This window comes from Oryza sativa, chromosome 1, assembly GCF_034140825.1.
Source record: "Oryza sativa Japonica Group chromosome 1, ASM3414082v1".
NCBI classification, from domain to species: Eukaryota; Viridiplantae; Streptophyta; class Magnoliopsida; order Poales; family Poaceae; genus Oryza; species Oryza sativa.
In genome coordinates, this window is record NC_089035.1 from 20,665,640 (window position 1) to 20,682,295 (window position 16,656).

Sequence of the window (16,656 nt, forward strand, 5' to 3'; positions counted from 1 at the left end):
GATGTCATCAACACCAGACCTGTACATCTCTCGCAAACTGTAGTGTGCGTACGAGTCAAGCTGAGGCCTCCCAATGTCGAAGCGCTCGTGCGCCCACAACATAAGTAGCAACGGGCATCTAGGGAGTGAACTTTGCTTGATGTTCCTCATGCAAGCATCACACAGTCCGGCATATGTCGCCGCAAGTACCGCCGACCCCCAACTGTACTGTGGAATCTCCGCGATAGGTAACTCTGCAATCTGCTCCGCAAAGTGGATGAAGTGCTTGTCCACAGAGTCAGCGTGAGTTCCCGTGAACATCACCCATCCAAACAACCACAATAGGTAAGCGACTAAGTGCCGCTGCACGATCCACTCCTCCTGGTCATCAGGGAAGACATCCTGTCGAAACTGATTCAACCAACTTTTCGTAGGCCCGTGCTCATCTGTGAGATCCTCCAGTGCAACAGGCAGCACACCACCAAAACTGGCCAGAAGGTCATCCGCCCATCCAGCATTCACCATTGTTGGGCCAACTGCTGGCCCAGCTATCGGCAGCCCCAACAAATAAGACACATCCTGCAGAGTGGGCACCATCTCTCCAACTGTGAGGTGGAAAGTGTGGGTCTCAGGCCTCCATCTATCCACAAGAGCACTAAGAAGCGCCGCGTCAATGTGGATTCGTTCGGACCTTGCACGTGAAGGCTCGACCAACAGTGCAAACGTCAACAACCCAGCTGCTCTCAGCCTACAACATGACAGAGCGCAAGTTATTAATACATGAAAATATAAACACCTTGTATTAGTAAAAACAATATATTTTCACACACCTTGGAACCCAACGAGGATCAATACGCCAATATTGATCCGGTCCTCGCATCTTTAGCACATTGCAGAAAGTTCCTGTACTAAGACGTCGCGATCGATGGTTCCTATCGATCTCCTTGTCTATCAGCTGCCCATCATATTGATCAGCCATACCTGCAGATCGAAAACCACATTAGTACAATGCACGTATGGTAACAGTACAGTAAATGTATGCAACATAATTCAAGTAACAAATTTGCATGCCATTTCAATTTAAAATTACAGTACCAGCACACATAGATACAGATAAGAACAGTTCAGTACATTTCAATTTAAAATTACAAGCCCACGACACATATATTATGATATTACAAGTGCAGTGCAGTTCGAAATTTAAATTACAATTCCAATACAAATACATGACGATATTAAAAGTGTAGTGCAGTTCAAAATGAAAATTACAAGGCCATTACAAATAGATTCGGGTAATAAAAGTGCAAGAAAGTTCAAATTAAAATTACAGACGCACTAAACATAAATTGAACGATAACGATCTTCAAAGTAGGGAGTCCACCAAGGATAATAGCGAACTAAGGATTATTTTTCTTCTTCGACTTCTCCTTTGGAACGCGACGAACATCAGCGCCTGTGGCATCTTGCCCTACATTGTACATGCTGCAATCTTTACGGGAATGGTTCTCCCCGCAAAGAATGCAAGCTTTCTTACGACGAGAACGATCTTTCACTTCAGCTTCATCCATAAGGTTCTTGATCCTGCGCGACTGGCGACGACCCTTAGTATCAACTAATAAATTTGAGTCAGGAATCCAATTGGCTTGCCCTAGAGGAGGACGAGTGAAATCGCACACGGCACGCCAACCACGCAATTCACCACGCCAAGTTGCCTCCCATGATTCCTTTCTGAAGTAGGGAGAAACAAAAATGTTTCCATCAACACCCCCTTTTGCGGAAGCAGCAAGAACATGGGAACATAGCCGATGTAACAGGTAAGACTTGTTGCAATTGAATTTGCAAGCATGATACTCTGGCCACAACGTGCATTCCAATGTGATGTTAGTAGTCCCAATGCCGACACCACTCTTGTCATGAAGTCGTATCTCAAATAACAACTCTCTATTCCCAGCAGGCCACACTCTGTGGATTCCTCCCTTCTTACTTTTCTCATCCATGTACTGTGTAATAGTGGGGCTATACTTAACATTGGGTTTGCTGAGGTTCAGACTAGCCATGGAATACCTTTTACAGAGATACTTCTGTGTACCCCTCGTGATGCCCTCCAGGATAGCAACAAGTGGTAGAGGTCGTGTATTCTTCATAACTCAGTTATACACTTCAGCAAGATTTGTTGTCATCACACCATACCTCGATCCATCTGTATCGTACAACAACGACCATTTCTCCCTTGGCTCAAATTCTACCCACTCCGTGAAGCACTTCGTGGCCCTTCCACGCTTCCTGCGCCAAGTAATACTTGGTGCTTCATTAGGAATGGGTTCAAGTCCCTCCGGCTCCTCCTGTCTGGCAACTATGGGTTTTTTCCTAACCTCTTCGATGTGTGTAGTGGTCAAACGATCCAGTTGATCCCATATGGCATCAAACTTTCTTTGTTGATTCTGCTTGCATAACTTCTTGAACAGGTCCATCAATCTCTTACTCCTGAATTGTCTATAAAAATTAGCCCCAAAATGTCGCATGCACCATCTGCTATGTAAATCTGGCCATGGCACGGACTGTGTGACATCTTCTTGAAGCTTCTGTATCGCTGATAGCAAACCGGCGTGTCGGTCATGCAGAACACACACATTTGGTCTGTTTTCAACAACACACATTTTAATGTGCCGCAAAAACCATAGCCAGCTTGATGTATTCTCGCTTTCAACAAATGCAAAAGCAACAGGAACGACATGGCTATCCGCGTCGACTCCGATCGCGGTTAGAATTGTTCCTCTGTACTTGCCTATCATGAAAGTGCCATCAACACAGAGCAAAGGAATGCAATTTCTAAAGGCCTCTATCATGCACCCAAATGACTAGAAAGCCCGACGAAGAACATTCTCCCCATATTCATTCACCTCATCGAGAATAGCCATGTGTGTGCCCGGGTTTCTTGCCTGCATCACCTCCAATAGTGGGGGAAGATTGTGATAAGAATCCTCATAAGTTCCAAACCTCATCTCCAATGCTTTCTGTTTTGCCCTCCAAGCCTTGTCGTACGATATCTCATATCCGTACTCTTTCTTAACGTCATGCATTATGGTGAAAGGGGACAAAGATATTTTTCTAACCACCTTTGAATATACCATTTGTGCCACAAATGCCGCTGTCAGGTTTCTGTGCACCAGACGGGTATTCTCCAACAAACACGTATGTTGCTCAACCCTCAAAGCTACCCATAAAGTGTCATGTTGTGGCTTGTAACCATGCACTCTCCAAGGACATCCACCCTGTATACACTTCACGTCATACGTCGTCCTATTTGAAACCTTCACCCTGAACTCACGCTTCTGGACAAATGCCCACCTCTTCACCGCATCTTGTAAGTGACCTTTGTTATGAAACATCTGTCCAACTTTCACCTGCTTACTATCATAACACCAGTGGGCATCTAAACCATCGTTTACCTTCATACGACTCATTGATATGGTCGTCCAATCATCGGGTATGTTAGTTTCGTTGTCCCACAGTGTTGTATCTTCTCCTTCCACTACAAGCGCAAGGTATTCCTCGTTTTCCACTTCCATCTGATCCACTACTGCCTCATTCTCCTCCGCTGCATCAACACGCATAGGCGAATCCGGTTCTTCATCGTCCGAGTCGTTGGCCTCACGATTAGTACCACGAACAATGACCTCTCCTTGTGTATTACCCTCTACTACTTCTTCCCCTCGACCTTGCTCAGTCCGCCAAACATTTTCAGCTTGTCCACCTTCCAACGGAGTTTCTTCCACCACGGCATGACTTGACTCCCCCGATCGATCAACACATGTTGTCTTCTGCACCACTATTGCCAGGCTATAGCCTTTCTCCCTTATTTTACTAACAAACTTCCTCCAACTCCCAGTTGACGCAACCTCCACTACTCTCCACTGCCATCCATGTTGACCCCTCACTGGCCACACGGCATTTATGACAAATTTATCGTGCACTGGATCTACCCCAAACATATTATACAACCACCCTAACACGTCGTTCAAACCCATATGCTCCGGTGCATTCAGACTAGTATCATGGAAGGCATATACAGTCAAATCCACCCCGCTATCACATGTTTGTATAGGAGCATCGCCATAATACAGACGAATGGGCATATCACCTGACATCCTGATAAAACATGACAAATAGTCTCACGTTTAATCATTTAATCATTCGATAATTACCCTATTACAACTTATACTACATTGCCGTGTACTAATTTACAACTATTAGTAACAAACAACTAGTTTAATAATCCAAATAAAATATAACACCTTTGTACCTATTTTAACATACAACATATCAATAATATGTACTAACTAAGAACTAATTTAACCGTACAATTACTTAAATACCTCTACCAACATTTAGCAATAACAAATATGTGCTAACCATACATACTAACATCGAACAATGCGAAACAATTAACAACTCTTAAACCAATTTTTTATTAAACTTTCATATGCATTGTACTTAGGGATTACTAATGTATACCTTAACTTCACTGCTGGAGGGCGTCGCCAACCCTTTCCTCCCGGCCGGCGCCTCCTCGGCCTCCTCTCCGGCTTGCTATCCCCTCCCCTTGCTCCCTCCGGCGCTCACGGCGACGATGTGGCGACTCTCGGCGGCGGCTGGCGATGTGGTCCTCAAACAAATCGAACAAGCATCGCGGCCTGGGTGGACGGGGCTTTAAACCGGCCTGTCGAACGCCCATTGTTCGACAGGGTCGGTGGAGGGCCCTGTCGAACGCCCCCGGTTCGACAGGCCTCGCGGCGCCGGGTGGTGGGCCCTGTCGAACTCCCTCCGTTCGACAGGTGAGCGTGTCGAACGCCAGCCGTTCGACAGGGCTTTGTCGACTGCCCGTCGTTCGATAGGTGCCCTATCGAATTGCACCCGTTCGACAGGGACCTACTTTCGCGATTTTCCCCGGTTGGCCACTATTTTTGCGATTTTCCATAAAAATAATATTAATTCTCAAAAAAATTCGATTTTTAGGTGGTGATCAGATCACGTGAACAGACGGTGGCCCTGATTAATCCGACGTATTTCTATTTCGCCGACACCCACGGAGAAAGGATCGATTACAACACACAGCAAAAGGGAATAAGAGATGAGGCCGCGGCTGGTGCTCTTCGGCGACACCATCACCGAGCTCTCCTTCGCCGCCGGCGGCTGGGGCGCCGCCCTCGCCGACCACTTCGCCCGCAAGGTATATGCATCATGCGTATACGTCCACCTCCTCCATCAGAATTCCGGCCGCCGCGCGCACGGTTTTGATCAGATTAGCTAGGCGCGGACGTGGTGCTGCGCGGTGGGCGCTCCGGGTGGTGGCGAGGGCCATGGAGGGCGCCGCCGCCGACGCCGACCCGGCGGCCGTCGTCACCGTGTTCTTCGCTCGACGAATATATATACCAGGCCAACCTCCGCGCCATCTGCGGCTACCTCAAGGTAGCTTCAGAATCAGATTCAGTTTCGCGTCTTATACTCTGAATACTGATAGTCTCATACTGATACTGCTGCAAACTTCTTCCTTGGTTAACTCTTTGTTTGGTTTTGTTTCTTGGCATGAAGCCATGAACGATGCCAATCCACTAGAATTATACTCATCACGCCTCCACCGATCTATGAAATGAACCCGCGAGAATTCGGTTAGTGAGGAAGGAATTGAATAGCTAGCCGTTCTGTTTGTTATATGGCATTTACTCGCTAAGATAATATTCACTATCCTCTGTTGATTCCATTCATGGCATTTAATCCGGCTAATTCTAGTTGTGGTGATGAATGACAAGGATAAAACCAGTGAATTGCTTGTGTCTGTTCGTACTGAATTACTCCGATAAAAATTGCTTTTTTCAAGAATTTAAAACCGAGTTCATAATGTACCAGTCCAGTACATATGGCATGCTTATGATTGATTTATGTTCTTGTATCCATGAAAATATTTAACCATTTTGTCTCTGTGTATCTCATGTAAATGTATGCACATTATACACTGTGGGAGATTTTACCTTTTCATTTGGTGACCGTTGGCTTGATCTGAGCATTCTTTTTTCAAGTAACAAATTAAAACATTTCTACCTTTTTGTAAATAAGATTTGTATATGTAAACCGTCCTGATTGTCCCTGTCTTCCATGCAGGGAGATATATGGAGAAGATGACCCTTCAAAACTACCGGAATGTCCCTGCTGGCACTAATGCACAGGCATGTCTGGCAGTTGCTAAAGAACTGAACTATCCGGTCATAGACATCTGGACAAAGATGCAGCAATTTCCTGACTGACAAACTTCTGCATTATGGTATGGATCTATTTCAAGTGGCCTTGTACCAAAACTTGAAAATGGATAGGCTTAATAAGCCTACATTGCAGATTGCACAAACAATCTAATCAAACGCAATGTTTCTTGACTGTAGAAGTTCTAACAAATGTAGATTCATGGGTAGACTATTTGTCTAAAAATTCTTTCTGCTTACTCTGATAGGAATCGATTCCCTGTTGTTGCCCCTAAAACCTGTTTCTTTCTGAAGACCATTTAGTTAAGGGGAACATATCCTGTTAAGATCATATAGTTAAAATATTTAACCAAATAAGATGAACATGATACTCTGCATAGCATTGCATGACTCTGTTTTCTAGCTTCATAATTGTTGAATGAAAACTTACACATACAGCTACTGCCCCTTTTGCTTCTCTAGTGGAAACTGGTGACGATCATCCCATTTCCCAGAAGGAAACTCAGCAGTAGAAAATAGAAATGCCAGCGTCGGAACAGGACATGTGTATAGAGGCTGCTAAAGACCAATGGAATATGTTCTTATGGTAGATTCTCCATAAAAAAAAATCTGTGGGAACAAACTTACAAACTTCAATTCGTTGGTTTTCCTGTTCACTTCTGCTCTATATATAATAATGTGATGATAAGTGTATCGTTCATGGGCAACAATAATGCCGTTTTCTCTTTCTTTTTTTTCCCTGTTTCTGTCTGTGTGTTTTGGACTTGAGGGGGTGTTCAGAAAACTGTCAAAATCAACCTTTCCAAAATTTGGCAATGCCAAAAACTTGGCAATAAAATTTGGCAAATTGGTAGTATTGCCAAGTTTTTGTAGAATAGGATAAATGTGTTGTCAAAATTTCCTATGCACTACAAATGCTTGGTAACAAACTAAACGCAGTCATATATTTATCAATTTTACCAATCAATGATATGGTTTAAAAATGCATCAATCTGGATAGCCCTGAGTCTTCATGCTCAGGTGTTTTATAATGTGCGCCTGTATTTCTTGCCAAAGAAATGCGTTCTCTCGTGATGTAGTTGTGAATAAGCAAGTGATTGCTGCTTACAGTGTGTTTTTTATGACAATCACAATATAACCATTTTTATTAATATTCATATATATTATGTAGTGATGGACTTCACTTCACCCCATTCGGCAACAAAATTTTGTTGGACTGCGTGCTGGAGACACTAGAAAGCATTGGTTTCAGCCTGATCTTCCTCTGTTCGATGATATCGACCCCAAGGACCCTTTGAGAGCCTTTGAAATCTGAAGAAGGTCTCGTCCCAGTTATGCAGGGATGTCATCGAGGTATGCCAGTATGTGCTTGACTTTTCCTTTATAAGATGATTTGCATTTCCATGTAGACATAAATACATAATAAATGGGGCGCGTTCGGCGAGTGGCGGGGTGAGTGTATCGCAAGGGTAGCCGATCCAAAGCGCATGCAACATTAGCGAGTTGGGCCATGGCTACGGTTTACATTGCCGGGGTTAAGGGGTTTACCGACTCCCAGTAGTACCGCAGTTGCTGCATAAAATTTATCTTCAAATTTGTGAATTCAGAATTTTCAGAGCTCCTGGGCAAAGTCCCTTTAAAGGCATGATAAGAGATTGGTAACCGCCGCATTTTAGGAAGAAAATAAAGAAAAGCAGAAAATTATGAAAAATAGGTAAAATTAAGGAAAATTTTGCAAAACTGTAGAAAAATATAGATATATTGTAGAAAATTTTGGCACGACCTTTGCTATTCGATGAGAGGGAGGTGTGAAGTAAGAAAGTTTTATCATTTTATATTAATAGACATACATCAATCCTCCCATGCTTAAAATGAGTTTGGAGAGGGAATGAAGGGGATTTGGAAGGATTAAAGTGCAACTATCCTCAATTCTCTCTAGCTATTCTCTTATGTATGGTGATTAAGCCCTTAGCTGGGAGACATGGGGAGGATGCAATCCCCGATGGTGCGAAATCGACGAACCTACTCTCCACCATGTTTCCACGCATCTTTCCCACCTCCCTCTACTGCACTACACAAGAACGAGACTAGCAGACAACCAAGATTCCATCTCTCTTTTTTCTTTCCCTCTCACCTTCGCTGCAAGAAACAACAACTGTGCCCATTAGGGGCGGATGTAAAGGGTGGTCCGGGTGGTCCCCGGACCACCAAAAAAGTGGCGATCGACTAGTGGCGGATCTGGGATTTAGGATATAGGTGGTCTGACGCGATTTTTTTTCTAAACACAGTAAATCTAACGATGCTAAAATATACAATGCAAGTGTACCATGATATATTAATAAAGCATCTTAAAACATATAAAATTAGTAATAGGGCTATAAAAGTTTGAACGAGATTAAGTTTTTCTTCTTATCAGGTCTATGCCTTCTAATAGTCATGAAAGTGTTCATTATATCTTCTTCATCCACTTTAGAGAGAACATCCCGCTCAATGAATATGACTAGACAATCATCCAAAAGGGCATCACTCATCTTCTTTATGAACTTATGCTTACGAAATTCATAGAAGAAAATGCTCTTTCAACACTTGTCACAACCGGTAGAATCAATACCAATTTAGGAAGCACGTAGATCAAATCATAAACGATATGCTTTTTTGTTTGACGAAGCTTGTCTGAGAGATCACCAAGATTGTTTATGCCTTTGAAACCATTGTCTTTTCTCATTCCATCAATATAATTCTCAAGTTGTATTTCAAGTCTTAATAATTCAGAACTTGAAATATCATTAGGGTAGAAGAATTCAGCAAGTCGACATACTTTATGTGCACCAAAAGAAAAAAAAGTGAGTCAACGCTCAACAGGATTCAAGAATGTCATACACTATACAAATGAAATTGACAATTATACATACCTTCTGTGCATCAAAAGATGCAAATGAGTCAGCTGGATTTAAGGCTGCCATACAGGAAAGCAACTCCATATTAACCTCATCAAAGCGATTGTCAAGCTCTTGGCTAATTTGATCAGTGACTCCAATATATACTTCTCTTCTAAAGTGGTCATCATTTGTTTGATTTTGAGCAAGCGTTGGCGATCTTCCAAAAGGCACATAAACATGAGCTGTTTCAGGAACTTCAACACCATGTTTATTACATAATAAAGTGACCCTTTCAAGAAATACAACCCACCCATCAAACGTCAACTCTTACATTCTACTCTTCGCCAAATGGACAAATGTCGTTCATTATGAATATCTTGTTCTCTTCTTTGCAAACGCCCAGACAAATCATTTGTGTATCCAAGAATGACAAGCATCAAGTTAGCACTGAAAATAAAATCAAATGACTCAAAAACTCCAACTATAGCATGTATTTTTGGCCATTCAGTCCTTTGTGAAGTATCTTTGCCAAGGTTTATAAGTACATCATGGATTCCCAGGATACATTGCAATAATATTGACAATGGTTCTGTAGTGAGACTGCCATCGAGTCTTACCGGGCCTAGATAACCCATCTCTTGATTTAGTCCACTACCATTTTCTAGTACACTGCATTCAATTGTTTTGATAATATCTTGAAGTCTAGCATTTCAAAGCATGTCATGCCACTATATTTACAAGAAAGCCCAAGAACATTAACTAAGATAGATACTTGGGAGAATTGATGATAGAATTGAGAATTTGAGTAGTGAGAAATTACGCCTCTACAAGATCAGATTGATTTATTCACTTAGATGTTTAAAGTTTCTTTTGCATCAAGGGTTGGCATTTCGTGGACATGATGAAAGTGAACAGTTTAGCAATAAAGCAAAAAACTTCATTGAACTTTTGAAATGGCTTGCATCAAATAGTAAAGAGGTGGATAAGTTAGTTCTGAAGAATGTAGAATGCCCCAGGTAATTGCACCTTGACATGTCCAGAAACACAAAAGCAAATATTCATTGTTGTGCCATAGAAACTAGAAAAAAATATTGAAGAATTTGGTTATGAGCACTATGCAATTCTAGCTGATGAGTCTAGTGATGTATCTCATAAAGAACATCTAGCATTTTGCTTGTGTTGTATTGATAATTTGGGAAGGCTATGTGATCACTTTCTAGGAGTTGTCCATGTAGTAAGTAGCACTTCATCACTTAAGGAAGCAATTTAGGAATTACTAGTTAGTCACCATTTGACTCTAAGTCAAATTAGTCACCATGAGTGCTTCGAAATGCTAGACTTCAAGATATTGTCAATGGATTTGAATGTGGTGTACTGGAAACTAGTAGTGGACTAAATCAAGAGATGGGGTTATCTAAGCTCGGTGAGACTCGATGGGGGTCTTACTATAGAACCATTGTCAATATTATTGCTATGTATCCTGCAATCCATGATGTACTTATAAACCTTGGAGAAGATACTTCACAAAGGACTGAATGGCCAAAAATACATGCTATAGTTGGAGTTTTTGAGTCATTTGATTTTATTTTTAGTACACACTTTATGTTTGTCATTCTTGGATACACAAATGATTTGTCTGAGTGTTTGCAAAAAAGAGAGCAAGATATTCTTAATGCAATGATACTTTCGTTTGGCAAATAGTAGAATGCATGAGTTGAGGTCTGATGGTTGGGTTGCATTCCTGAAAGGGTCACTTTGTTTTGTAATAAACATGGTGTTGAAGTTCCTAAAGCAGATGGTGTTTATGTGCCTTTTAGAATATCACCAAGGTTTGCTCGAAATCAAACAAATGATGACCACTTTAGAAGAGAAGTTTATTGAGATCATTGATCAAATTAGCCAAGAGAGTGACAATCGGTTTGATGAGGTTAATATAGAGTTGCTTTCCTGTATGACAACCTTAATTCCAGCTGACTCATTTACATCTTTTGATGCATAGAAGGTATGTATAATTGTCAATTTCATTTGTATAGTGTATGGCATTCTTGAATCCTGTTGAGTGTTGACTCACTTTTTTTTCTTTTGGTGCACATAAAGTAAGTCGGCTTGCCGAATTTTACCCTATTGATGTTTCAAGTTCTAAATTATTAAGACTTGAAATGCAACTTGAGAATTATATTGATGACATGAGAAAAGACAATGTTTTCAAAGGCATAAACAATCTTCGTGATCTCTCAGTCAAGCTTCGTCAAACAAAAAAGCATACGCATCGCTTATGATTTGATATGCATGCTTCTTAAATTGGTATTGACTCAACCTGTTGTGACAAGTGTTGAAAGAACATTTTCTGCTATGAATTTCATCAAGCATAAGTTGAGAAATAAGATGGGTGATGGCCTTTTGGATGATTGTCTAGTCATATTCATTGAGCGGCTTTCATAACTATTAGAAGGCGTAAACCCGATAAGAAGAAAAAATAGTATGGTAATCTTTTTCAAACTTTTATAGCCATATTACTACTTTTTTATTTTTTAAAGGTGCTCTATCAATATATTTTTGTATACTTTTGGTCTATTCTATTATCTATACTTGCATTATAGATACGCCACTGGTGCCCATCCATGATTAGCCGGAAGATTGATTTGTCGAGGATGCTGTGAACAGAAGGCACCTTGGAGGTCATTAGGGGTGTTTACAGAAGGCACCTTGGAGGTCATTAGGGGTGTTTTAGACTAAGGAACCCAGCCCATTTGTTCCACGTTAAGCATACTATTTCTTCACAATTACTTAGAAAATACTAGATATTACTTATGTTCTAGTGTTATAAAATATGGAAAATGGGTGTCGAACGGATTGAAAACCGTTAGACCATTAATCAGAATACAGACGATTAGTCTGAATTATACGGGAATTTGTTATTCATGGAATAAATATATGTTTGCTTAGCATATCAATTTTGTTGATATTTAAACACTCGCTATATTGTTAGTACTCAACAAATTGACATTTATAAAAGGAGTAAATGAAATACTAACTAAAAATGATATAGTGGTATAATGGAAATTTCTGATAGATAAGCACGGCTGAAAGCGCTAAGAACACAACATATATATGCCTGTAGCTTATTTGAGCTGCTAGTATATATATGTTGGGCTCGGCCTGTTAATTAAACTGCTTAATTATATGGTTAATCAGTAATCAGCTAATTTATTGGACTAATCAGCCGTTTTTGCGTTCATGAAAAGGAAAACCATTCTGAACTGCATGTTCATGTGGGTTTTTTTGTTGCTGACACCGAATAGTCGGCTGATGCGGCCGTCTTTTTGTACAATGGTTCCATCAGCTCAAATTCCTAATGCAGCTCAATCCCGTGACATATCTCAACGTTGAGATCCACACGACCCGTTTGGAACATATTTATAATCGATTGCCTCTTACATACTCACATCTTTCGTCGGTCGGACGAATTCCACAATAGTCCCGGTTACAATAAAAACCGGGACTAAAGATGATCTTTAGTCCCGGTTAAAAAGGGTAATAGGCATATTTAATCTTTAGTCCCGGTTGGTATCATCTTTAGTCCCGGTTCAAATGCTGTCAGGGCTTGTCAGGCCCTCATTAGCCCCGGTTTGTAACACCAATCGGGACTAAAGATCCCGATGATCTTTAGCCCCGGTTCATAACACCAACCGGGACTAAAGTCCCACCCCTTTATATATGTCTTCTTCCTCCTCCAGCTCGAGCAAGCTTCAAAATTTCTTTAAAAAAGATGGGAGATCATGCCAAAATTTCTAGTGAATTTGTTTTGGTGATTATATACAAATCGGAGGTGCCTAAAAGGTTAGCAACTTCATCCTCCATTGTTTTTTTTTCATATTACATTTGGAGCTATGTTTTGCTCACTTTTTTGTCTCCAAAATTTTGTTGTTAGTTGATGAGAGAGAAAATTTGTGTGGGAAAGAAACAATATATAGAAATTTTGTTTATTTGCTAAAGAAGGTTTTATAAAATAGTTGAGAAGGAAAATATAGTGAAAGTTAATCTTAAATAATAGAAAACAAACTAAATTGAAAATCAAAAGAAGTACAACACATTAATATTAGTTTAAAACTTCAAAAATAATAAATAAGAATTATTTGGTGGAATATATTATAATTTTTGTATGAATAATGATATGTCATTATTGTATGACTGTTGGAAGAGTTTGTGATTATTTTATCATTATTGTATGATTGTCATTATTGTCCGAATAATTATTTGTGTACGATTTTTTTTTCATTTCATGTAGATGGATCGGCAATGGATGTACGCTAACCGGCGGTCAAAAGAGTTTATTGACAGCGTGCATTATTTTTTGAGAGTGGCCGAAGCTAACAAGCCTAAGGGTTTTATTTGTTGTCCATGCAATAAGTGTAAGAACCAGAAGGAGTATTCTGCATCCAGGACTATTCATTTCCACTTGTTTGAGTCGGGGTTCATGCCAAGCTATAATTGTTGGACATCCCACGGAGAGTAAGGGGTTGAAATGGAAGAAGATGGAGTGGAAGACGACAATATTCCGGACTTTGCTCAGTACGCTGGATTTGAAGGAAATCAAACGGGTGAGGAGGACAGGGATACTGATGATAACGACGTTGCGGATGATCTTGGTCAAATGTTGCAGGACGCCAAGGAGGACTGCGAAAGTGAAAAGGGAGCCCATAAATTGGACAAGATGTTAGAGGACCATAGAACATTGTTGTACCCAGGTTGCGAGCAGGGGCACAAAAAGTTGGATACCACTCTGGAGTTCTTGCAATGGAAGGCAAAAAATGGTGTTAGTGACAAGGCATTTGGCGATTTATTGAAACTCGTCAAGAACATTCTTCTGGAGGGAAACAAATTGCCCGAGACAACGTATGAGGCTAAGAAGATAGTCTGCCCTCTAGAATTGGAAGTTCAGAAGATTCACGCATGTCCGAATGATTGTATCCTATATCGCGGTGAGGAGTACGAGAAGCTAGAAGCATGCCCTGTTTGTAAAGTACTACGATACAAGATTAGACGAGATGATCTAGCTGAAGTTGACGGGCAGCTAACGAAGAAGAGAATTCTCGCTAAGGTGATGTGGTATTTCCCTATAATACCATGGCTAAGGCGTTTGTTCAGGAACAAGGGGGATGCTAGAATGATGCGTTGGCACACTGAAGAACGTCAACAGGACGGGATGCTGAGACACCCCGCCGATGGTTCGCAGTGGCGAAACATCGATAGAAAATTTAAAGACTTTGGAAAGGACGCACAAAACATACGGTTTGGTTTAAGTACAGATGGCATGAATCCTTTTGGAGAGATGAGCATCGGCCATAGCACTTGGCCCGTTACGATGTGTATCTACAACCTCCCCCCTTGGCTATGCATGAAGAAGAAGTACATAACGATGCTGATTATTATTCAAGGCCCCAAGCAACCTGGTAACGACATCGATGTGTATCTAAGACCACTGGTCGAAGATCTTAAACTGTTGTGGAAAAAGGAAGGTGTCCCCGTATGGGACGAGGACAAACAGGAGGAGTTTAACCTATGAGCGTTGCTGTTCGTAACCATCAACGATTGGCCTGCACTTAGCAACCTATCCGGGCAGTCCAACAAGGGGTACAAGGCTTGCACTCACTGTATGGATGAAACAGAAAGTGCGTATCTTAAGCACTGTAGGAAGGTTGTGTACATGGGTCATCGTCGATTCCTTGCTGCAAACCACCCAGTATGGAAGAAAGGCAAGCACTTTGAACATAAGGCGGACCACCGTACGAAGGCTAAACGTCGCAGCGGGAAAACAGTGTTTGCTATGGTGAAAGATCTTAAAGTAGTGTTTGGAAAGGGGCCTGGCAGCCAGCCTATAGAGAGCGAAGATGGTCACGCGGCGATGTGGAAAAAAACTCCATATTTTCGGAGTTACCCTATTGGGAATTCTTGGACGTCCGCCACGTAATTGACGTGATGCACCTCACTAAGAACCTTTGCGTAAACCTTCTTGGCTTCCTAGGTGTATATGGAAAGTCGAAAGATACACTGGAAGCACGTAACGATCTGAAGCATATGGAACAACGCGGCGACCTTCACCCGGAACCAAAAAAGAAAGGAAGCCATTACTTGAGTCCAGCCAGCTATACTCTTAGCAAGGCAGAGAAGGAAAGTATGTTTGAATGCTTGGAGAGCATCAAGGTATTGTCCGGATACTCCATGAATATAAAGCGAATAATAAGCACGAAGGAGAAGAAGTTCACAAACCTAAAGTCTCATGACTGTCACGTGTTGATGACACAACTGCTACCAGTTATAATAAGGGGTATCCTCCCAGACAATGTCCGAGCAACAATAACAAAGCTATGTGCTTTCATGAACGCAATTTCGCAGAAGGTCATCGATTCGGATAGATTAGAAGCCCTTCAGAATGATGTGGTGCAATGTCTTGTCAGCTTTGAGTTGATATTTCCACTTTCATTTTTCAATATAATGACGCATCTGCTTTGTCACCTTGTCAAAGGAATCGATATTCTCGGACCTGTGTACCTACACAACATGTTTCCTTTCGAGAGGTACATGGGCGTCCTGAAGAAGTATGTTCGTAACCGTGCTCGTCCAGAGGCAAGCATCACCAAGGGGTATGGAACAGAGGAGGTCATTGAATTTTGCGTAGAATTTATTGAAGACCTTCACCCAATCGGGGTACCTGAACCACGCCATGAAGGGAGACTACGGGGAAAGGGGACTCTCGGAAGGAAAGCAATAATGACGGTAGACAACAATTTATTCCGTAAAGCCCACTTTACGGTTCTGCAACAATCTTCATTGGTGGCTCCTTACATCGAGGAGCACTTGGCTCTAGTTCGCGCTAGAAACATCGGTAAGTCCGATGCATGGATTACACGGCATCACATTGATACTTTCCCCGCGTGGCTGCGACAACATCTCATGGGTAACGAGACGATTAACCAACAACTGGCTTTCCTAGTGAGGGGACCATCTGGCTAGATCGCGACATTCCAGGGATATGAAATCAATGGGTACACATTCTACACGAGAGCCCAAGACATGAAGAGCACGAACCAGAATAGTGTTGTTCGTATCGATGCCATGGGACACGATGGTACAACTGGCACATATTACGGTGCCATCGAGGACATATGGGAACTTGACTATGGACCTCTCAAGGTCCCTCTGTTCCGGTGCCAATGGGTTAGGTTGACTGGTGGAGGCGTAACGATTGGTGACAGTGGGATGACAACGGTTGACCTTAACAAGGTTGGATACTCGGACGAAGCTTTTGTCCTTGCCAATGATGTAACGCATGTTTTTTACGTGACGGATATGTCTAGCAAAGGAAAGAAGGGCAAAGGGCATGACGAGCCGAAGCGCCACGTGGTTCTCCCAGGCAAAAGAAAAATCGTCGGAGTAGAGGACAAGACCGACGAGGATTACGATCAGTTTGATGGGCAACCCCCTTTCACGGTGACGATTGAACCTAGCATCCTCCTATCAAATGAAGACACCCCTTACTCACG

General features: G+C 41.8%; 1 long non-coding RNA gene across 1 annotated transcript; it reads left to right on the top strand.

Moving 5' to 3' along the window:
* The first annotated feature begins 5,091 nt into the window (after positions 1-5,091).
* Positions 5,092-7,586, top strand: LOC136356368 (uncharacterized). The gene is made up of 3 exons (XR_010741113.1): positions 5,092-5,448; positions 6,139-6,298; positions 7,405-7,586. It is a non-coding gene; the product is annotated as an uncharacterized lncRNA (long non-coding RNA).
* The last annotated feature ends 9,070 nt before the right edge of the window (positions 7,587-16,656 follow it).